The 19412-nt window shown below is 39.3% G+C and overlaps 1 protein-coding gene across 2 annotated transcripts in view; it reads right to left on the bottom strand.

The window, feature by feature from the left end:
* The window catches only part of LOC307156367 (uncharacterized protein), a 1306365-nt gene that overhangs the window by 573459 nt on the left and 713494 nt on the right, over nucleotides 1-19412 (bottom strand). The gene's annotated exons all lie outside the window — the stretch shown is intronic.

The following is a 19412-nucleotide window of genomic DNA, read 5'->3' as shown; positions in this document are numbered from 1 at the left end:
AGAAGTAGAAGTAGACTGACAGTCAGACATTGATAATAATAAGAAATGTTTCTTGAGAATCAAAGAGACTTCAAAAACATTAAGACACTTAAATACTTCTTTTGGCCACCAGTGTACATGAATCCAATGCATTTTTGTAAATAAGTGAAATTATTTTGAAGGTAGGGTTATGTGTCATGTATTGTGAAAAGAACTGTGTTTTGTCCTGTGTTGGACATTTCCTTTTTGACTGCTTAAAAATGTATTTATATTCTGCAGTTTTATGAATGTAATGGTTGATATTTCATTTTAATACTTGTATAAGCTAAACAACCAATGACTCTACATTCATTTTGTCAAATGCTAACGTTTTGTTTATGATTTTATGTATGATTTTAACAATGTGTGCAGTGAAGGACATCACATAATGTGTTTTAACACGTTTACACCTGGGTTTCCGTTGTCCGGTAATTGCCGGACATTGACCGAAAAAAAAATGAAATGTCCGACAAAATTAAATCTCTCCGGTCAAATTGTCCGATTAAAATTTCCTAATAATCCCGCCCCCTAACACAATCTGAATTTGAGAATAAGCCTAAAATGTATACAGCAAAAATACACCGACCTTTGGCTATGTTATATCCTCCTGGGACCCAAGAATAGACTTTTGTCCACTGTAGTGGACATTATATTTTAGTGAATTTCTCTGACGTCATACATGTCACATGACACAACCTGGGTGTCCTGTAAAGAGCACATTCAGGACTTTTCAGAGATACCAAATGTTTGGAGGTTTCACCATGAAAACAACTTCTCCTTGGTCTTTAAAAATGTCTGACATTAATTTAGTGATCAAATGTAGCATTCTTATGGAAATATGATAATATATTGTAATTATAATTTAAATTGGACTACTTTTCAAATTGTATTTCATAAAACAACATCTCAGGAAAATGTTAAGGGGTTTCAAATAAAAAAAATATTTTCTGTTCCAGAACAGGGCGTTGATTTCAAACGTGTCCACTGTAGAGGACACCAGGACTTAAATCATGTTTATCAGGCATTTTGTGAGACACAACAAGTGAATATGGAAATAAATTATACATCAATATTCCTATGAAATATTAGATATTATTATTAAAATGTTGCCAATTATTACTCCAATTATTACACTTCTTTTTTCATTAAATGTTGCTCCAAGAACACATTAAGGTGCAAATTAGACACAGTTTATATATACATTGCATTGAATGGGAATATTAATTTATGGACATTTTACCCACATATTGCATAATGTAAAATGGTGTATCAATTCATTCCGTTATTTCTTTCATAACATAGTTGAGAATCATCTTTATACAAATTTTGGTTGAAAAAATCCTGAAACCCCCAAATTTATTGGTGATTGAAAAAAAAATCCCATTGTTTTTGCCTATACATATAATTTCATGTCATTTTATTTTTTAAACAACTTAGTCCTGGCGTCCACTACAGAGGACATAGCATAACTTATGAATAAAATATTATTTTGCAAAAATGTTTTTTTACCATTTGTTTATTGTGATCTAAACAGTGTGATGACATGGAAAAAAACTAAATTCAAAAAACTTTTTTTTTCTGGGTCCCAGGAGGATAAAGGAACAGGCTCTACCGTTTGTAGGGTTAATGTCCGACGAGCTGTCCATTGTCAGGTATTAGACGATGGCGAGGCGTGAACCGTCCGACGCGCAGCGGAGGCTACCTGACAATGGACACCTCGAAGGGCATTAACCCGCTTATACCATGGTCACTTGCAAAATAACACATTTTTAAAACATTAGTTTATATTTTAATTAGTTTTACAATCGAAATCTAAAGTTTTTACAAACAATAACTTGGTTTCCCTTACGCCTGACAGTTTATTTAGCAAACGGAGATAGTCCACTCAGCTCGTAGAACTCTTCAGTTTACTGCCTGTTGCTATGGTTACTCACTGCTGATGTAGCCAGCGCATTTATTTATTAATTTCGAACGGTAAACAGTCAGTTTCACCAGAACTCCTTTACTATGTGTCCTCTATGGACACCCTGCAGCCAATCAGAATAAAGTATTCACCCACAAGAATTCGCATTCTGCATTTCAAATAAAGCGCACGCCTAAAACGGCTGTAATATAGAAACAACGAACGAATGAGAGAGACGTTTTAAATATGGCCAGGCCCAGGCAGACTAGCCTTAAAAGCTTTTTTCAGAAGCCAGACGCGACGGACGATGGTGAATCAGGAACGCCTGAAACCTCAGATGTCCAGACAGCTCCACCACCACCACCGGAGAAAAAGCCGAAGTGTAGGGCCTATCGGTCGGAATGGAGTGACCGGAATGGAGCCAAGTTCCCATGGCTAAGATGTGAGGTAGTTGATAGTAACGAAAAAATGTTCTGTTTGCACTGCGAAAAGGCAGGACGACGCAACGGATTCACAAGAGGGTCGAATAATTTGAGAATATCTGCTCTCATTGAACATAGTCAGAGCAATGACCATGTTGCGGCGCTCAATTTAACGCCACAGCAGGTTGCGATGAAAGGCCACTGTGACAAGGCCACGGAAACTTCTAAGAAAAAACTATGCTCTCAGCTCAAAATTGTATTCCACATGGCAAAACATGATCTCCCATCTAACCATTTTGTTGCACAGACTGAGCTACTGCAAGCTCTCGAGGCTCCAGATTTTGTCACCACCGATGGCATTTATTGCCACAGCGACTCTGTGGATGATATGGAGAGAGCATTAGAACACGTCGTGGTGGAACAGATCCGTGAAAAACTGAAAAAGAGTGACTTCATTGGAATAATAATTGACGAAACTGTAAATATCACTGTGAACAAAAAGTTAATCATATATCTAAAGCTGGAAATAAAAGGAAAGGTGGAGACATGCTTTCTTGGAAATTATGATGTGGACTGCGGGACCGCAAGATGCATTTATGATCGCGTTGTTGCGGTGCTTCGCGAAATGGATATAGCACTGTCCCGTGTCATTGGCCTGGGTTCAGATGGTGCAAGTGTAATGATGGGAAGGCATGGTGGGGTTGGTGCTTTATTTAAGCAAGCGAATCCCTTTTCTATCCAGGTGCACTGCGTTGCCCACAGGGCTGCACTTGCTGCGCTGGACGCAGCGAAAGCTGTGGAAAACATCCGAGCTTACAAAAACACGATCTCCTCAGTGTACTCCTTCTACAGACACTCTGCCACCAGAACATCCCGGCTCCGCCAATTAACAGCTACACTCAGTGATGAGGACATGGTCAGCCTCAAGCAGCCGTGCGCAGTACGCTGGCTATCCCTACACAGGGCTGTGGAGGCCATGAAGCACAACTGGGCAGCTGTGGCCATGGAACTTCATGAAGAGGCCGTGGAAGGAAATACCCAAGCACAAGGGCTGCTTGGTCAAATCCAGACCTACAGCTTCATAGCCCTGACTCACGCACTGGCCGATCTACTACCAGTGATGACAAAACTGAATTTAGTTTTTCAGAAAGACAACGTCAATCTTTCCAGCATCCGACCAATAGTGCAAGCATCTGTCGCGGCATTTACACAGTTACGAGATGTCCCAGGTCCAGAAGAGGAGACATTCCAGGCGGGCTATAAAGACGGCACATACAAGGATGTCAAAGTGACCAATTCAAGCGACCGCTCCATTCAAGCTTTCAGAAAAGCCAGGGAACGCTATGTTCAACATCTGATAGATGCCTTGCAAGATCGGTTCCCCGAGGATTGCATGGATCTACTTCACTGCCTCGATGCCCTTCTGAACCCCTCTAGATATCCGCAGACACATAGTGGTAAGTAGGAGCTGTTGATTTATTATACGGGTCATTCTATCGAAACGTCCACTTTTGGTATGTCAAGATGTCTTAAAATGTATTTATTTTTCTAACATTTAAACTTACACCACATTATTAGATTACTAAAAATTTAAAATATAAATAAAAATGTATATTTTTTGTGCATTTATTTAAAGACGGCATGTACCTTTTTTTGTCATTGGTGTTACCTTACTACTTTGGCAATTTCAAAGGTTTTTATGAAATATTATTTCTATTTTTTTTCAGCATATGTCAGAGTTACCGAAAAATAATAATAATACAACAAATAAGGAGATTATGTTTTATTTATTTTACTCAGGTTTGTTAAAGGAGAACTTGGTAACTTTTTTAACTAAATAAAACTGTCTAGAATTAATTTGGATGGTTAAACAACCTTTTCTGGTGATATTGGTGACTTTCCCCGCTCCCCCCAGCGTTCCCAGGCGGAAAACCAACCTTGCAACTTGGGGACTACCGTCCCGGCAAGATAGAAATTGGAAGTCTCGTGAGAAGCGAGAACGAGAACGAGAACGAGCGCGAAACACGAATTGCTTTACGGCAATTCGACATAAACACACACGCATGTATGATGTATTACCCACCTCGGGAGACATAGCTCCACACGATACAGTTGGCTTGCTCCGATCAAAACAAACGCACATGAGCAGCGGTGGAGAGGGGGAGGAGGCCGCCGCAAGTGAGTTTTTTACGACCGTGTTGTGAAATACGTCCCCCCACAGCTGTAGGGGGAGCTCGTGGGGAAAACATGCGACAACAAAAGGAAAATCAGCGAAGAAGTGACTAGAGTTCGCTAGAGTTGCCGAGTTCTCCTTTAAAAGTGTGCTTGAATGATGTTAGTTCGTTTGCGCAACCATCTATTTGTGACCCGTCACGGAAACCAGGGACACAAGTCGGCAGCACAACTTTCGAGCAAAATGAGAAAGAAGCTTTTTTTTTTCAAAATTTGTGATTTTCGTTTTTTTGCAGAATCTGTTAGTTGAGATCACGAAGAAGCCTCTGCATGTTTGAGATAGCAGTATTGGTATATTTAAAAGCGTACATTTTGATTTTGAAATCGGCTTGTTTTTCGGAGATTCTAGCACGCAGTAGGGGCGTGTCATTGTCGGTGTGTATTTCCATACTGAATAAGCCGGCGTGGCTACTTATTATGCAGCGCTCTGGCCGGCTCTATCTGATTTCAAAATTCAATGAAGATGGACGCCAATAACATTACAATGTCCAGCAATCGATTTAAATAGTAGGTTACATGGGGTTTAATTTGTCGTTTAATGAGATGTAGCCTAATACATGTTGTCAGTGCCAACTTATTTAGATCCGCCAACTATTTTAACATGCATCTTAATGGTCCAGTGGTAGAGCTTTCGCCAGCCGTGTCAGAGGGTCTGAGTTCGAACCCGCCCTCGTATAGGTTTTTTTTTTTTTCGTATAGTTTTTTTCTCTCATCAAAACGATTATATTCAGCAGTGGTTGTATATCAAGCAGGGACACGCAAACATTTGCATTATGTTTTGTGATATTAAACAGAACGAATAGAGAGTATACGCAACGGATTGAAGCGCGCGTTGAGTGTAGACAATGGGGTGTGTGCGCGAGCCACACGAGAAAACACTGCATCTGCGCCACTGATCGCCGCGGCAACGAGCACTTTGATCACTTGATTTAAAAAAACATATTTCAGCTAGTATCTTATTTAAAAAACGAACGAAATGAATGCTATAGCCTACTAATAGCCTACTCATACTAATATATATATATATATATCACATAGCACATCTTGTTTTTGATTTGAACATTGTCTAGAGTTTATCTTATTTTTTATTCAGTGTACACAAGAGTTGCCTATACAGTTTTATCGGTAGATGCTAAGAGACATTTATTTATATATTACCTGCAAACTTTATTTTTTATTTTTTCTTTGATGGCACATTTTCCTGGCCTTTCTGCTCCCCCCGTGCTTACAGCTTTACAGGGGGGTATGGCTTATCTAAATTAGATGTAAATGAGCCCTATTGTCACTCCCAGCAGGAGAAAGGTGAGAATCTTCAAATGCTGTTTTCTCCCCTTTGTGCGTTTTTGAGTGCCTACCTTTAAATGGCCATAACTTCTCCAAATATTATCAGATTTCCTTGTGTTACACATCGTTGGAAAGCTTGGAGAATACACTTTCAGAATATGTGAATAACTCAAAATGCCCCAGAACCGACATGTGTCCTTACTTTCCGTGACTGGTCACATTTGCTATAACAATCAAAATATTTGAAAACCGGTTAAAATTAAGTAGTGATACAATCCTTTAAATCTTAACTTTTGAGTGTAGCAGAATTAAATGGATGTAAAATTATTATTGTGTCACATGTGACTGTATTTAATGTGACAGAAAAAAAATTATTTTATAGTATAAATATAATATCAAATATATTTGATAGTTATGTATACATCATTGTATTTTAAATGGTGTAAAAACCTGTTATTGGCCTCAAAATAAAGCACTTTCCCTCTGTACATGACTGTGAGCACTTCTGTGGTGCTTGGAATTCTATAGAATTTATAAAAATCTAATATTGCCACATTGATGGCTCAAGAAGGTGTAATTTTTCAAATAACATATAGTTTTATTTTAAAATGTAAAGAAATTGTAACCCTAAAATGTTTTTTAAGTGTAATATTTCTGTAAAGGCTAGGGACGGAAAAATGGACATTTCCATATAATGACCCACACAGGCCTATTTATAATAAGCGCAGCATTCTTTTGTAGGCCTATAATTCTAATATCGTTCTCACCTATTATATTATCTTATAGCTCTTCAAGAATATGCAGAACCAGCGATCAGGATTATTTGCCATTTTACAAGCATTGAGTCGGCGGACACCGCTCCTCTTATCGATGCCGTAAGCCTGCGACGTGATGCCCTCGCTGTCATGACAGCGCTCCGTGGCTATGGAGGATTGCATTTCTCCACAGCCTGCGAAGTCCTCATATGTGATTTCAACGAAATGTATCCAGAGTGGACCAAGCTCGCCAAGATAGCCTGTGTAATCCCTGTCTCAAGTGTTTCTGCAGAGAGGGGGTTCTCGCTGCAGAATCAGATCAAAACAAAGCAGCGAAGTCGCCTTGCGGAGAACAAGGTTACGCGGCTTATGCGCATCGCAAGTTGTGGAGAGACACTGGGAAGTTTTGATTTTATGTCGGCAGCTGCACAATTCAGCACTGCAAAACAGCGTAAAAAGTAGCCTAAAATGACGCGAGACAATGTTATAGGCCTAGTCATTTGTCTCATATGACAAGGAGTCATTTCACGGTGGCCAATTTAAATGTTACCACCAGCTAAATCAGACATACTGAGAGTGTGTAATTAAGTTTGCTTGAATAAAAACAATAGGCTACTATTCAGATATTTTATGTGGGGAAGGGGGATTGGTTTGTTTAACTATGAATTTGAAACCATACTAAAAACAACTGGCGTTGATTGACGCCAATCGGACGTTCATGTTTTTTTTTTTTTTCGTCTATTTGAATATTAGACTAATAAACATGTTGCATTCTATACGGCCTGATTATGTCATTTTTTTAATTTACATAGCCTGCCTCCAGTTTTCCTAAACTTGACTAATTAAGAGGCGATATTTGACCGGCATATCATCAAAATGTCCGGAAAACGAAACCTCTGCCGGTCACTTTGACCGGCAACATTTTTTCCTAGCGGAAACTCTGGTTTACACATCTTTGTGCTAACCTTTCTGACACAATGAAGTTAAAATTAACACAAAAATCGTTGTCCCTAAACTCACCCATTAATGTGTAAAAAATTCACACATCATTTCCAGCATTGGCAGACTGTATATTTTGTGATATATATGAAATGTTTTAAATTAAAAAAAAAATGGTATTTTGTAATAACTTTGTCTAATTGGTTTGTATGCTAGTAGTATTTAAGTAGGATAAAAATAAAATTATTTATATATCAAAATTATGAAATCTAATTTAAAATTAAAGCTGCAAGCAGCGATGAAAGGGCCCTCGCACCCGTGCCATCAACACTCTGTGGCTTTAGGAAGACAGAGCATGGTTGGGAAATGTACATTTAAGGAGGTATATATAGTAAGAGTATGTCAAAGTCAGTTACAAAATGTTTTGTATAATGGTGATAATAGCATGCTTCATGACTCAGCTAAGTGTTGCTAGCATGTTTAGTCTGTTTCTAGCATGCTTAGTACACAATAATTATGTGGTTAGTACTGCATTACTGTGTTAACCATGTCAGTTTCTGTTGCCAGTAGGTTGCGTTATGACTATAACTGAATATGAGCATGGATGTGTGTTCAGGACAGAACTCTTATCAAACGTGTGAAGTTTGGTGCAAATTGGACATTGCCTTCTTGAGTAACAACAAAGTCATGTTTCATTGAATTAGCGTTCTTTAGCACTTAGCTAAGCATTGTTAGCATGTTTTAACATGTTTCTAGCATGTTTAGAACTCAATGGCATTTTTAACATGTTGCTAGAACGGCATCAACGTGTTAAACATGTCACTTCCTGTTGCCAGTAGGTGGCGCTATTACTATAACTGAACATTCTCATGTAGATGTGTTCAGGCCATGACTCTTATCAAAAGTGTGAAGTTTGGGGCAGATTGGACATTCCATGCCTGAGTTACAGCAAATTCCTATTTAATTGCAATAATAACATGCTTTAGCACTTAGCTAAGTGTTTGATAGCATGTTTTAGCATCTTTCTAGTATGTTGCTAGCCTGTTTAACACCTGCTGGCACTTTTTTATGTTATTAGGAGACCACAATAGTGTTAAACGTCACTTCCTGTTGCCAGCAGGTGGCATTATGACTATAACTGAATATGAGCATGGTCATGTGTTCAGTACAGAACTCTTATCAAACGTGTGAAGTTTGGGGCAAATTGGATATTCCATGCCTGAGTTACAGCAAATTCATATTTAATTGCAGTAATATCATTCTTTAGCACTTAGCTAAGTGTTTGCTAGTATGTTTTAACATGTCTCTAGTATGTTGGTAGGATGTTTAGCACCTACTGGCATTTTTTTATGTTATTAGGAGTCAAGAACAGTGTTAAACGTCACTTCATGTTGCCAGCAGGTGGCGCTATGACTAACTAAATATGAGCATGGACATGTGTTCAAGAGATAAGAGATAACTCAAGAGATAACTCTTACATTGCCTTCCTGAGTAACAACAAAGTCCTGTTTCATTGAATCAGCATGCTTTAGCACTTAGCTAAGTATTGCTAGCATGTTTTAATATGTTTCTAGCATGTTTAGAACTCAATGGCATTTTTAACATGTTGCTAGAACGGCATCAATGTGTTAAACATGTCACTTCCTGTTGCCAGTAGGTGGCGCTATTACTATAACTGAATTTTAGCATAGACATGTGTTCAGGCCATGATTCTTATCAAACGTGTGAAGTTTGGGGCAGATTGGACATTCCATGCCTGAGTTACAGCAAATTCCTATTTAATTGCAGTAATAGCATGCTTTAGTACTTAGCTAAGTGTTTGCTAGCATGTTTCTAGTATGTTGCTAACCTGTTTAGCACTTGCTGGCTCTTTTTTATATGTTATTAGGAGACCACAAGAGTGTTAAACATGTCACTTCCTGTTGCCAGTAGGTGGCGCTATTACTATAACTGAATTTGAGCATAGACACGTGTTCAGGCCATGACTCTTATCAAACGTGTGAAGTTTGGGGCAGATTGGACATTCCATGCCTGTGTTACAGCAAATTCCTATTTAATTGCAGCAATAGCATGCTTTAACACTTAGCTAAGTGTTTGCTAGCATGTTTTAGCATGTTTCTAGTATGTTGTTAGCATGTTAAGCACTTGCTGGCACTTTTTTATACGTTTTTATATGTCCACAACAGTGTTTAACATGTCACTTCCTGTTGCCAGCAGGTGGCACTATGACTGTAACTGAATATGAGCATGGTCATGTGTTCAGGACAGAATGTTTATTAAAAGTGTGAAGTTTGGCGCAGATTGGACATTGCCTTCTTGAGTAACAACAACATCCTGTTTCATTGAATTAGCATGCTTTAGCACTTAGCTAAGTATTGCTAGCATGTTTTAACATGTTTCTAGCATGTTTAGAAGTCAATGGCATTTTTAACATGTTGCTAGAATGGCATCAACGTGTTAAACATGACACTTCCTGTTACCAGTAGGTGGCGCTATTACTATAACTGAATGTTCTCATGTAGATGTGTTCAGGACAGAACGCTTATCAAAAGTGTGAAGTTTGGGGCAGATTGGACATTCCATGCCTGAGTTACAGCAAATTCCTATTTAATTGCAATAATAGCATGCTTTAGCACTTAGCTAAGAGTTTGCTAGCATGTTTTAGCATGCTTCTAGTATGTTGTTAGCATGTTTAGCACTTGCTGGCACTTTTTTATATGTTATTAGGAGTCCATAACAGTGTTAAACATGTCACTTCCTGTTGCCAGCAGGTGGCGCTATGACTGTAACTGAATATGAGCATGGTCATGTGTTCAGGACAGAACGCTTATCAAAAGTGTGAAGTTTGGGGCAGATTGGACATTCCATGCCTGAGTTACAGCAACTTCCTGTTTCATGGCGAAACATCGAAATTTGTCAGGTCGCCGAGGACCCGCCCTTTGACGAAAACTCAAGATCTTCGCAATTTAACGTCGCAAAGGCCTTAAGATTACACTCACCAAATTTGAAGATGATCAGATTAAAACTGTAGGAGGAGTTCGTTAAAGTACGAGGCCTGAAAATAGCAAAAACTGCACAAAAATCTGAGAGGAAGTTCAAAATGGCTGACTTCCTGTTGTGTTTAGGGCTATGCTCCAAGAGACTTTTTTGTAGGTATTAGGTCATTACATGTATGTACCGAATTTCGTGCACGTACGTGGAACGTTGCGGGAGGCGCACTCCGTTGAACTTTTATAGGTGGCGCTATCGAGCCGTTTTGCCCCGTCCAATTCTGAAACCTATATCAGATGTAAATTTTCGCCAGTTCTGACGCGTGTGCAAAGTTTCGTGAGTTTTCGCGCATGTTTAGGCCCTCAAAAATGCAATTCAATGCGGAGAAGAAGAAGAATAATAATAATAATAATTAAAGCTGCAAGCAGCGATGAAAGGGCCCTCGCACCCGTGCCATCAGCACTCGGTGGCTTTAGGAAGGCAGAGCATGGTTGGGAAATGTACATTTAAGGAGGTATATATAGTAAGAGTATGTCAAAGTCAGTTACAAAATGTTTTGTATAATGGTGATAATAGCATGCTTCATGACTCAGCTAAGTGTTGCTAGCATGTTCAGTCTGTTTCTAGCATGCTTAGTACACAATAATTATGTGGTTAGTACTGCATTACTGTGTTAACCATGTCAGTTTCTGTTGCCAGTAGGTGGCGTTATGACTATAACTGAATATGAGCATGGATGTGTGTTCAGGACAGAACTCTTATCAAACATGTGAAGTTTGGTGCAAATTGGACATTGCCTTCTTGAGTAACAACAAAGTCATGTTTCATTGAATTAGCATTCTTTAGAACTTAGCTAAGCATTGTTAGCATGTTTTAACATGTTGCTAGAACGGCATCAACGTGTTAAACATGTCACTTCCTGTTGCCAGTTGGTGGCGCTATTACTATAACTGAACATTCTCATGTAGATGTGTTCAGGCCATGACTCTTATCAAAAGTGTGAAGTTTGGGGCAGATTGGACATTCCATGCCTGAGTTACAGCAAATTCCTATTTAATTGCAATAATAGCATGCTTTAGCACTTGGCTAAGAGTTTGCTAGCATGTTTTAGCATGTTTCTAGTATGTTGTTAGCATGTTTAACACTTGCTGGCACTTTTTTATATGTTATTAGGAGTCCACAACAGTGTTAAACATGTCACTTCCTGTTGCCAGCAGGTGGCGCTATGACTGTAACTGAATATAAGCATGGTCATGTGTTCAGGACAGAACGCTTATCAAAAGTGTGAAGTTTGGGGCAGATTGGACATTCCATGCCTGAGTTACAGCAAATTCATATTTAATTGCAGTAATATCATTCTTTAGCACTTAGCTAAGTGTTTGCTATTATGTTTTAGCATGTCTCTAGTATGTTGGTAGGATGTTTAGCACCTACTGGCATTTTTTTATATGTTATTAGGAGTCAAGAACAGTGTTAAACGTCACTTCCTGTTGCCAGCAGGTGGCGCTATGACTATAACTAAATATGAGCATGGACATGTGTTCAAGAGATAACTCTTATCAAACGTGTGACGTTTGGGGTAGATTGTACATTGCCTTCTTGAGTAACAACAAAGTCCTGTTTCATTGAATTAGCATGCTTTAGCACTTAGCTAAGTATTGCTAGCATGTTTTAATATGTTTCTAGCATGTTTAGAACTCAATGGCATTTTTAACATGTTGCTAGAACGGCATCAACGTGTTAAACATGTCACTTCCTGTTGCCAGTAGGTGGCGCTATTACTATAACTGAATTTGAGCATAGGCATGCGTTCAGGCCATGATTCTTATCAAACATGTGAAGTTTGGGGCAGATTGGACGTTCCATGCCTGAGTTACAGCAAATTCCTATTTAATTGCAGTAATAGCATGCTTTATCACTTAGCTAAGTGTTTGCTAGCATGTTTCTAGTATGTTGCTAACCTGTTTAGCACTTGCTGGCTCTTTTATATATGTTATTAGGAGACCACAACAGTGTTAAACATGTCACTTCCTGTTGACAGCAGGTGGCGCTATTACTATAACTGAATATTCTCATGTAGATGTGTTCAGGCCATGACTCTTATCAAACGTGTGAAGTTTGGGGCAGATTGGACATTCCATGCCTGTGTTACAGCAAATTCCTATTTAATTGCAGCAATAGCATGCTTTAGCACTTAGCTAAGTGTTTGCTAGCATGTTTTAGCATGTTTCTAGTATGTTGTTAGCATGTTTAGCACTTGCTGGCACTTTTTTTATATGTTTTTATATGTCCACAACAGTGTTTAACATGTCACTTCCTGTTGCCAGCAGGTGGCACTATGACTGTAACTGAATATGAGCATGGTCATGTGTTCAGGACAGAACGTTTATTAAAAGTGTGAAGTTTGGCGCATATTGGACATTGCCTTCTTGAGTAACAACAACATCCTGTTTCATTGAATTAGCATGCTTTAGCACTTAGCTAAGTATTGCTAGCATGTTTTAACATGTTTCTAGCATGTTTAGACCTCAATGGCATTTTTAACATGTTGCTAGAATGGCATCAACGTGTTAAACATGACACTTCCTGTTGCCAGTAGGTGGCGCTATTACTATAACTGAATATTATCATGTAGATGTGTTCAGGACAGAACGCTTATCAAAAGTGTGAAGTTTGGGGCAGATTGGACATTCCATGCCTGAGTTACAGCAAATTCCTATTTAATTGCAATAATAGCATGCTTTAGCACTTAGCTAAGAGTTTGCTAGCATGTTTTAGCATGCTTCTAGTATGTTGTTAGCATGTTTCGCACTTGCTGGCACTTTTTTATATGTTATTAGGAGTCCATAACAGTGTTAAACATGTCACTTCCTGTTGCCAGCAGGTGGCGCTATGACTATAACTGAATTTGAGCATGGCCATGTGTTCAGGACAGAACTCTTATCAAACGTGTGAAGTTTGGGGGAGATTGGACATTCCATGCCTGAGTTACAGCAACTTCCTGTTTCATGGCGAAACATCGAAATTTGTAAGGCCGCCGAGGACCCGCCCTTCGACGAAAACTCAAGATCTTCGCAATTTAACGTCGCAAAGGCCTTAAGATTACACTCACCAAATTTGAAGATGATCAGATTAAAACTGTAGGAGGAGTTCGTTAAAGTACGAGGCCTGAAAATGGCAAAAACTGCACAAAAATCTGAGAGGAAGTTCAAAATGGCTGACTTCCTGTTGTGTTTAGGGCTATGCTCCAAGAGACTTTTTTGTAGGTATTAGGTCATTACACGTATGTACCGAATTTCGTGCACGTACGTGGAACGTTGCAGGAGGCGCACTCCGTTGAACTTTTATAGGTGGCGCTATCGAGCCATTTTGCCCCGTCCAATTCTGAAACCTATATCAGATGTAAATTTTCGCCAGTTCTGACGCGTGTGCAAAGTTTCGTGAGTTTTCGCGCATGTTTAGGCCCTCAAAAATGCAATTCAATGCGGAGAAGAATAATAATAATAATAATAAACAGAGCAATTCCAAGAGGGTCCTCACACCATCGGTGCTCGGGCCCTAATTAAAGCTGCAAGCAGCGATGAAAGGGCCCTCGCACCCGTGCCATCAACACTCGGTGGCTTTAGGAAGGCAGAGCATGGTTGGGAAATGTACATTTAAGGAGGTATATATAGTAAGAGTATGTCAAAGTCAGTTACAAAATGTTTTGTATAATGGTGATAATAGCATGCTTCATGACTCAGCTAAGTGTTGCTAGCATGTTCAGTCTGTTTCTAGCATGCTTAGTACACAATAATTATGTGGTTAGTACTGCATTACTGTGTTAACCATGTCAGTTTCTGTTGCCAGTAGGTGGCGTTATGACTATAACTGAATATGAGCATGGATGTGTGTTCAGGACAGAACTCTTATCAAACATGTGAAGTTTGGTGCAAATTGGACATTGCCTTCTTGAGTAACAACAAAGTCATGTTTCATTGAATTAGCATTCTTTAGAACTTAGCTAAGCATTGTTAGCATGTTTTAACATGTTGCTAGAACGGCATCAACGTGTTAAACATGTCACTTCCTGTTGCCAGTTGGTGGCGCTATTACTATAACTGAACATTCTCATGTAGATGTGTTCAGGCCATGACTCTTATCAAAAGTGTGAAGTTTGGGGCAGATTGGACATTCCATGCCTGAGTTACAGCAAATTCCTATTTAATTGCAATAATAGCATGCTTTAGCACTTGGCTAAGAGTTTGCTAGCATGTTTTAGCATGTTTCTAGTATGTTGTTAGCATGTTTAACACTTGCTGGCACTTTTTTATATGTTATTAGGAGTCCACAACAGTGTTAAACATGTCACTTCCTGTTGCCAGCAGGTGGCGCTATGACTGTAACTGAATATAAGCATGGTCATGTGTTCAGGACAGAACGCTTATCAAAAGTGTGAAGTTTGGGGCAGATTGGACATTCCATGCCTGAGTTACAGCAAATTCATATTTAATTGCAGTAATATCATTCTTTAGCACTTAGCTAAGTGTTTGCTATTATGTTTTAGCATGTCTCTAGTATGTTGGTAGGATGTTTAGCACCTACTGGCATTTTTTTATATGTTATTAGGAGTCAAGAACAGTGTTAAACGTCACTTCCTGTTGCCAGCAGGTGGCGCTATGACTATAACTAAATATGAGCATGGACATGTGTTCAAGAGATAACTCTTATCAAACGTGTGACGTTTGGGGTAGATTGTACATTGCCTTCTTGAGTAACAACAAAGTCCTGTTTCATTGAATTAGCATGCTTTAGCACTTAGCTAAGTATTGCTAGCATGTTTTAATATGTTTCTAGCATGTTTAGAACTCAATGGCATTTTTAACATGTTGCTAGAACGGCATCAACGTGTTAAACATGTCACTTCCTGTTGCCAGTAGGTGGCGCTATTACTATAACTGAATTTGAGCATAGGCATGCGTTCAGGCCATGATTCTTATCAAACATGTGAAGTTTGGGGCAGATTGGACGTTCCATGCCTGAGTTACAGCAAATTCCTATTTAATTGCAGTAATAGCATGCTTTATCACTTAGCTAAGTGTTTGCTAGCATGTTTCTAGTATGTTGCTAACCTGTTTAGCACTTGCTGGCTCTTTTATATATGTTATTAGGAGACCACAACAGTGTTAAACATGTCACTTCCTGTTGACAGCAGGTGGCGCTATTACTATAACTGAATATTCTCATGTAGATGTGTTCAGGCCATGACTCTTATCAAACGTGTGAAGTTTGGGGCAGATTGGACATTCCATGCCTGTGTTACAGCAAATTCCTATTTAATTGCAGCAATAGCATGCTTTAGCACTTAGCTAAGTGTTTGCTAGCATGTTTTAGCATGTTTCTAGTATGTTGTTAGCATGTTTAGCACTTGCTGGCACTTTTTTTATATGTTTTTATATGTCCACAACAGTGTTTAACATGTCACTTCCTGTTGCCAGCAGGTGGCACTATGACTGTAACTGAATATGAGCATGGTCATGTGTTCAGGACAGAACGTTTATTAAAAGTGTGAAGTTTGGCGCATATTGGACATTGCCTTCTTGAGTAACAACAACATCCTGTTTCATTGAATTAGCATGCTTTACCACTTAGCTAAGTATTGCTAGCATGTTTTAACATTAGCTAGCATGTTTTAACATGTTTCTAGCATGTTTAGACCTCAATGGCATTTTTAACATGTTGCTAGAATGGCATCAACGTGTTAAACATGACACTTCCTGTTGCCAGTAGGTGGCGCTATTACTATAACTGAATATTCTCATGTAGATGTGTTCAGGACAGAACGCTTATCAAAAGTGTGAAGTTTGGGGCAGATTGGACATTCCATGCCTGAGTTACAGCAAATTCCTATTTAATTGCAATAATAGCATGCTTTAGCACTTAGCTAAGAGTTTGCTAGCATGTTTTAGCATGCTTCTAGTATGTTGTTAGCATGTTTAGCACTTGCTGGCACTTTTTTATATGTTATTAGGAGTCCATAACAGTGTTAAACATGTCACTTCCTGTTGCCAGCAGGTGGCGCTATGACTATAACTGAATATGAGCATGGCCATGTGTTCAGGACAGAACTCTTATCAAACGTGTGAAGTTTGGGGCAGATTGGACATTCCATGCCTGAGTTACAGCAACTTCCTGTTTCATGGCGAAACATCGAAATTTGTAAGGCCGCCGAGGACCCGCACTTCGACGAAAACTCAAGATCTTCGCAATTTAACGTCGCAAAGGCCTTAAGATTACACTCACCAAATTTGAAGATGATCAGATTAAAACTGTAGGAGGAGTTCGTTAAAGTATGAGGCCTGAAAATGGCAAAAACTGCACAAAAATCTGAGAGGAAGTTCAAAATGGCTGACTTCCTGTTGTGTTTAGGGCTATGCTCCAAGAGACTTTTTTGTAGGTATTAGGTCATTACACGTATGTACCGAATTTCGTGCACGTACGTTGAACGTTGCGGGAGGCGCACTCCGTTGAACTTTTATAGGTGGCGCTATCGAGCCATTTTGCCCCGTCCAATTCTGAAACCTATATCAGATGTAAATTTTCGCCAGTTCTGACGCGTGTGCAAAGTTTCGTGAGTTTTCGCGCATGTTTAGGCCCTCAAAAATGCAATTCAATGCGGAGAAGAATAATAATAATAATAATAATAATAATAATAAACAGAGCAATTCCAAGAGGGTCCTCACACCATCGGTGCTCGGGCCCTAATAATAATAAACAGAGCAATTCCAAGAGGGTCCTCACACCATCGGTGCTCGGGCCCTAATAAACAGAGCAATTCCAAGAGGGTCCTCACACCATCGGTGCTCGGGCCCTAATAAATAAAAAATAATTACAGTAGTGTACTGATTAGCTTCGTTTTTACAGTAATGCACTGTATTACACAATTACAGTACCATACTGTAAAACTGAAAACGGTAATGTACTGCAAATCTTAATTACAGTAACTTACTGGCAACAGTGTTGACAGATGACGTTTATTACTTTTTAATACTTTTTAATGGCCTTAATTTTGGCTAATTTCATTTACTACCTTTTACAACCCTGCGGACACCCTGTCTTAGCAGTTTCTTATATCAAATTGAACAGTTCTCTTTGCGTGCGTCTAAACAGAAACTCAAAGGACTTCACAGCAACCAGTCAAAAATAAAAGTTCGTTATAACTTGACAGAAAAATATAACTTGTAGGCTACAGTAGAATTTAGATAGGTCTCAATGTAATAATACTAACAATTATAATTAGCAGTATTCATAGAAGAGTATTTATGCCCGATGCTGTCTGTGATGTTATTCAATCCTTGCCACATTTCTTTTACGTTGGAAGTGGTGAACTGAGCTTCTATTTTTTTCCTGTACTGGTGTTTTGCTGTCTTGATGGTTTTACGGAGGGCGTAGCTGACTTGTTTATATTCCTCCACATTACAGGAATTAAAGGCGGAAGATCGTGCGCTGAGGGCCGTGCGAACATCAGCGGTCATCCACGGTTTATGATATGGGTATATTTTAATTGTTTTGGCCAGTACAACATCTTCTATACATTTCCTTATGAAACAAGTGACGGTGTCTGTGTATACATCGATGTCATCCTCAGATGCAGTCCGGAACATGTCCCAGTCAACGTAATCAAAACAGTCCTGTAACATAGAATCCGATTGGTCCGACCAAAGCTGGATTGTCCTACAGTCTGGTGTTTCCCGTTTCAGCTTCTGCCTGTAAGCAGAAGTATGTATGTCCTAATTCGGGGAACAGACAGTCTCTTTATGATAATAGATAGGTGAAAGAGGCTCTATGTGATGGGATTTATCTGACCTTGGTGAACGTGAGGCCGCTAGCAGACGGTCGGTTTAGCCAGTCTGTCTGCTTCCTGACCTGGTGCCCAATTTGTCATTTTTTATCTCAAAGACTATGAGCCATATTACTAGAGAGAAGAGCAGCACCATCCCAGGACAGATGTATACCATCTCTTTTCAACAGGTCAGGTTTGCCCCAAAAACCTTTCCAATTGTCTATGAATTCTATATTATTTTGCGGACACCACCGCGACAGCCAGCCATTGAGTGAACACAATCTACTAACTATCTCATCACTCCTGCGAACAGGAAGGGGGCCAGAGCAAATTACAGTGCCTGACATCGTACTTGCGAGTTCACACACCTCTTTTATGTTCATTTTAGTGATCTCCGACTGGCGGAGTCGAACATCATTAGTGCCGACGTGAATAATAATCTTAGAGTATTTACGATTAGCATTAGCCAGCACTTTTCAATTTGCTTTGATGTCAGGCGCTCTGGCTCCCGGTAAACATGTGACTATGGTGGCTGGTGTCTCTATTTTCACATTCCGTGTGATCGAATCACCAATAACTAGGGCACAATGGTTATAGGTTAAACATAGGTTAATGAGCTGATGATTGAATCAGGTGTGTTTGATTAGGGAGTCAAAGAAAACGTGCAGTGTTGGGGGTACTCCAGGACAGGTTTGGGAACCACTGGGCTAGCGAATTACTAGCGTGTTGTGCTAGTAGTAACAGAAGCTAGCGATGTCAGGTTAATCTGAGATGTTGGGTAAGCTGTATTTAGTAGTATAAACAACTAGAAATCATAGTAAATGATGGTTCAAAACAGAAAGAAATACGAGGCTAAGACGGAGCTTACAGCACCGAAGCAAACACACTCACAGCAGGCAGCGACGCAGACAGGAGCAAACGATCAGCGATTGAAAAAGGAACATAGTTGTGTTGTAATAATCGTTTTGGTCACATACTAATTTAAGGGGATCCATTCAACCAAGAGTAGAGTTAAGTATAATTAAGTTTTGTGAGATAACCCAAAT

Source organism: Squalius cephalus, assembly GCF_949319135.1.
Source record: "Squalius cephalus genome assembly, chromosome: 1".
In the NCBI taxonomy this organism is placed as follows: Eukaryota; Metazoa; Chordata; class Actinopteri; order Cypriniformes; family Leuciscidae; genus Squalius; species Squalius cephalus.
The sequence above is the reverse complement of the archived record's forward strand: the minus strand, read 5'-3'. Positions and strand labels throughout refer to the sequence as shown.